This window comes from Zingiber officinale, chromosome 2B, assembly GCF_018446385.1.
Source record: "Zingiber officinale cultivar Zhangliang chromosome 2B, Zo_v1.1, whole genome shotgun sequence".
Lineage (NCBI taxonomy): Eukaryota > Viridiplantae > Streptophyta > Magnoliopsida > Zingiberales > Zingiberaceae > Zingiber > Zingiber officinale.
This window is the reverse complement of record NC_055989.1, coordinates 2714027-2720026: the sequence shown is the minus strand read 5'-3', so window position 1 is coordinate 2720026 and position 6000 is coordinate 2714027.

Here is a 6000-nt window from a genome sequence, read left to right as displayed (position 1 = left end):
TCAATCGATTGATCCATATAACAGACTTCCTTTGGGCCGATTACTTTTAGCATAGATATACGTCTACCAACACAAATACACTAAACCTACCTAAGGTGTCTTCCTTTAAGCTGACACATTAGTTCAACTTAGTAGCACATTGTGTGAATAGACTCAAGAAAATTCTAGGAACTTTATTCGAACAGAAATTACTTAATCAGTTTTAATAATATAAAAATTAGACTTATTAATCGATTGATACCTTATGATAATCGATTGGTATGATCCAATCGATTATCCCAATCGATCTGAAACCTACTATATGTGACTATAAGATTATATATAGAATTCTTCCTAAGTAGCTAAAGTTTCCTTTAAGTTCTAAATAGTATTAAATAATACTATTTAATATTTTAATCATTGCTTTAAATAATTATTTAATGCATTTTGTTTTGTTTTTTTTCATCACTGTTTCGGAAAAAAAACTTAATCGATTAAAAAAACAATTCTAATAGATTAATAATTAAAATAATCATGAGTTTAAGGAAAGAAATAAATTAAGATCTTAATCAATTTCTATCTATTCTCTTCGATATTTTAGGTTTGGTAATTAATTAGTCAACCAAATCAATCGATTAAACCATCACTAATAGAAGATTAAGCTTTTCCTAGATTTTCTATACAAAAGATTTCGACGATAAAAAATTTATATTAACTAGGAAAAACTTGATATAGCGTACAAAGAATAAATTGACCAAAAACCTAAACTTTATTGCCAATGAAAATGACGAAACATAACCTAATTGGCTCTGATACCAATTGATAGTTCTTGTAAATCCTAAGCCGTATGAATTCTAAAAATATAAAGAATTCACATATAGAAAATACAAGAACAAGATCTAGTTTCATCGAGAACATTGTATAAAAAAGTAAATACTGTAATTACAAAGAATCTAAATGCAGCGAAATTGCCATTGTTCTTCGTGTAGAGCTCGTCGATCCAACAATCCCGCGGAAGAAGAAGGAAAAGAAGGTTGGCCTTCCGGAGGAGTTAGGGTTGACGACGCCGAATCCTCTTCGTCAATGGGGAACGAAAAGACGTCTCAAAGATACTCTAATCCTCTGGGGACCAACCCATTATATAGTGCACATCTATTATCAGTCCATCAATAATAATTGATATGAGACTATAAGTCTATATATATACTGAACATTTATTATCAGCAAATAGAAGATAATAGATGTAGGACTATAAGTACACATTGAGATTCACATCCAATTACCCAAAACTCACTAGACATAAGTTAGATCACTTTAAAGGGTTCGGATCGTATTCACGTGTACAACTTACAAATAAGTCCGCATAATAGGGATAATTATATCCAGCATTCCGATGTTGGCCAGGTAGCCCTTGTTGCGCTTCGCGGGATCCCTGCTCTGCACCGCGTATAGAAACCCAAAGGCCTTGGCCTCCCCTCCGCCGCCGAGATACCGTGGCACGTCGACCACAGTCGCGCTGGGAAGATCTCCTCCGACACGATGAAGGTGGTGTTGTTTGGGCCGAAGTTGGTGAAGAAGAAGGTCAGGGCGTACATGACGACGAAGTCGATGTGATTGCCCAGTGTGGTCCAGCGGCGGTACGACACTGCAAGGGCGTTCATGAAGATAGTCATGAAAAAGAAGCCCATGGCCTAGACGGCGAAGCATCCAATGATGTCGATGAAGGTGACGGTGAACCAGTAACTTGGTACGCTGGCATAGAACGCGATGAGGATTTGCGCAAGCACGATCCGGAAGACCTCCTCGACGGCGTCCATGGTGGCGGCCTTCGGGATCCAGTTGATGGTGGTAAAGATGTCCTTTTGGAACAGGTTCTGGCTGTAGAAGGCGATGTCGAGGAAGACCAGGTGGCGGCGGTGCCAAGGAGGTGCAGGCCGTGGCGGCGGGCGAATTCCTTCGAGAATAGCCCAAAGCTATTCGCCTCCTTCGCGGCCAGCTGCTCCACCTTCCCCTGTTCCTCCACGATTTCCACCTGGAGGACCTTCTGCATATCGACCACTGCCTGCTTCGCGTTCTACGCCACCAGCGCGGTGTATCGCGCTGTCTCCGGCATCTTCGACCGTGAGTAGTAGGTTAGCGCCGCCGACGCAACGTCGAGCATTAGGATGATTCACCAGAGGTAGTTGGCCTCAGGCACGGTCGAGCTGGCGTGATCAACGACGTAAGGTGACGCGTCAAACCTGTTTGAGAGAATGTGTGTGAGGCGATCGAGATCGACAAGAGATGTAAAATACTACTACCGCGTCGTACTTGCTTTTGAAAGCCGTGGAGAAGATGAGGGCGACCACGCCGCCTGTGAGGATGTCGCGAAGCCCTGCATAGCAAAGACGACAGCTGATGCGGTGATGAAGGGGCTCCACCAGTGGATAAAAGTAGAAGAAAAGTAATAAAGGTGGAGGTCAAAGAACACTACTCAAAGGCTCAGGCCCTGAAGCAAACCAATTAAGTCGAGCGACGACCTCGTCTGTCCGGCCGGGCATGACAACCCGGTTGGCCCCAATAGTGCCCGAATGGCCACTTTGGGAAAGTCCATGATTAAGGCTGATAGTCGAGCAACAACTCACCCAGACCGCTATCCCTGAGCGAGAGGCATGCCCGATTGGACAAAGGATAACCCTCCGATAACAGTACGTCCGACCGGAAAGCAGGACAGTAATTCTGTGCATTGCGTCCAGACGAGGACTACCCAATCGAGCAACCACCAGTCGTCCGCATATTGGCCTACTAACTACCTCATCATATCCTTTTGCGAGTTTGTGTCGCTGACAGCAGAGCAGGTCCAGCAGACAAATTGTACCTTAGAATCTTCCAGGCTGTCACATTAGAAAGTTGCATAGCAGCTTAAGGAATGACGTAAGAGACACTTTTTGACTCATTTTTTCCTAGGACACTTAGAAAAACATATATACACTTTGAGATGTGTGTATGAACATTACAGTGAGACTATAAAAGGAAGTTCCCATCTATAGGCGAAGGTACCCACAACTTTATTTTCTACACGCTCTCGCTACAGTTCTCCATTTTTCTACTCACCGGAAACTCATTTGAGCGTCGGAAGACCATCGCCGAGAACCACCTTCTGGCCCGACACTAACACCTCTTGTGTTGCAAGTTTATGTGGAGTCTTCGCTGAGTCAAACTTCCAGCCACATCCCTAGTTTGCCACCATCTTCGTTTCCGGACAAGATCAGCGACGATGAATGCTCCATGGGTCTTCTTGTTGGCGTACTTGGACATGATGGTGGCGAAGAGCGGGTAGTCGTCGCCAATACCAAAGCCAAGTCAGAAGCGGAAGAAGCAGAGCGTGGCCATGACGGCTTTGGCAGTCCAACCGAACGAGAGGTCGGAGGCCACGAAGTAGATGACCATCAACATCAGCGTCATGTCATAGACCTTCTTGCGGCCGAGCCTATCGCCGAGCCAATCGAAGAAGTGCTGGCCGGAGAGCGTGCCGCAGAAGGTGATGCCGGTGACGACGACAGAGAAGTTGGGCGACAACGTTCCCGGAGATACAGAGACGGGGTTGGAGTAGTAGATCTGGTCGAGGAGCTTGGTGATGGAGGAGTTGCAGAAGAGGTCCTAGGTGTCAGTGAAGAATCCCATGCCGGCGACGACGACAGCTATAAAGTGGTGCCATTGCGTCTTGGTTGTGTCCAGCACGTTCAACACTTGCAGGTTGTCTCTTACTCCTGCCATTGCTCTACTTCTTCCTCGATCAATCCTGATGATACAGAGAGCCCAATAAAAGTGAATTATAGGTCAGTATGTGTAAATCGTATTGTGCTATATGATATTTGAATTTATTAACATAGTAACCATAGTAGACTCTTATGTTACGAAAAGGTCGTGATGCAAGATTCATTATCATTTCATCTTGCACATTTGATATGTTACGAGCATTCACTTAGAAAAGTAGTTATGATATAAATTATTGGTCGCTAATAATATACTTAAAGAAGAAAATTTAGTCTCTAACTTTTATATATATATATATATATATATTTCAAATCAGAATGCAAATTTTATCGCTAACTTTTTTCTACTTCACTTGCACATATTGATAGATTTTGTAGTTATAATTATTATTTATATAAGCGGTCAAAGAATGTAATTTTAAGCTATATGGTTTAAGAAACAAACATAAGATGATAAATGTTCGAATATAACATTAATACGCTTTATGTAAGGTTTGACTTCGTCATAGTTCAAGAATATGTATGTCATAATATTCTCTTATATTTAACCATTTACCAATAAATGTACCCATTGACTTACTAAGAAACTTGAAAATAGAAAGCATCTTTGGGTCTATCATTTAAGTTTTATCAAAATTTCGAGAACACTTACGATTTCTAATTTTCACATTATTAGTAAAATAATATGAGCATAAATAAGATGCTTCTTAAACTAGATAAGCATTGCATCTTGACCTCTCAACTCTTACTTTTGTTTATAAATATTATTCTTTAATCTCCTCAAAAATTATTCAAATAGATATATCCATCTATACTACACAGGCCCAGCTAATCGTGTCTCATAATGTAAATGAACTGATAGATGTTCCAATGAATAAAAAAATTAGGTGGGAATATATGCCTAAGTTTCAAATTATCACAAGAATATCCATTTCTAGTCGAAATATGCCGTCATAATAACCCTAGTTGTTAAATCTCTAAAAAACAGACTCAATTTTGTAAATGTTTGTCAAACATTATTAGGAAGTTAATCATGAAAAGTTATATGAATACGTTTTTACATGAACATGCGATATTAATAACTATTCGTTTCAAACATTTTAAATTTGTTTATATTAATACATTGAGTCATATTCTATGCATACCCATCAGGAAATTTGATTTCTTTCAATCAACTAAATAAATCTTACTTATCTTCTTTGTCCAATAAACAAGCTTATGAAAATTTATTGGTTATTTTATTCTGATGCAATTCATGTCTACTAACTAATTCTTTCAATTCTTCATATGATTTTACTATGTCTTTAATTTTTTCTAGAACATTTATTAAAGATATTATTGAAAAAAAATTTCTTAACATGCATCACATATAAAACATATAAATTATATTAAATAAGTAGAGCTGCCAATATGACAATTTCCAAAATTTTTTTTCCATCTAGATTTTCGCACTGATCCAACAATATATATTTATTTAAATCATCCCAAAATACCCTGCGCACACCACAACTATGATGCAGGCCAATTTTCTAGATAAAATGAACAGGTAATTAAAATGATCTAAGAATGAAGGTACCTTGGCATAAGCCTTAGCACTGTCCTTTAGTATGTGTTTGGTGATTTGTGGATTGGAAACATCAGAAAGGACGGATGGCAAATGAAACTTTAGTGTTGAAGTATGCAAAATTGTTATCTAAATTGAACTTACAAATATGAATTGATAGCTAAGATGTTACCTTGGGACCAAAGGTGAGGAAGAGGTGGTAGAGAGGGATGAAAAAGGATTGACCAGTAATGGTATTGATCGATTGTTTCACTTGAGGGATCTCAAGGCATCGTCATTCACTGTCTCCTGTGGTCCATCGTGACTTAGAGAGCCCATTTCTCAATGCAAGCACCCAACCTTTCTTCAAAATAGAGGTCCGAATTCAATATCAGTGCATAAAAGAAGTATCTTGGGCAAAGGGGGATGCAGAGAAGGAGAAGTACCCAAGTTTTTGGACCGTGTACTCGCGGAAGTCGACGCGACCTCCGCCCTCCGCCCTCCGCGAAAGCTTAACGTTCTACTTCCTTCACTGCCTGGTCCTCATCTCCACCTCCGGATAATGGAGTGGAGCAGCGGGAATAGGGATTTGCTCCCCGTTAGTTCGAGTTCGGAAATTCTTCGAATTAAAAAAATAAGGATAAGGATGGGATGAAAACGAGGATGAAATTTGAAAATGGAGATGAAGATGATAAATCCGGCCTTGTTCCACGCCATTGCCAT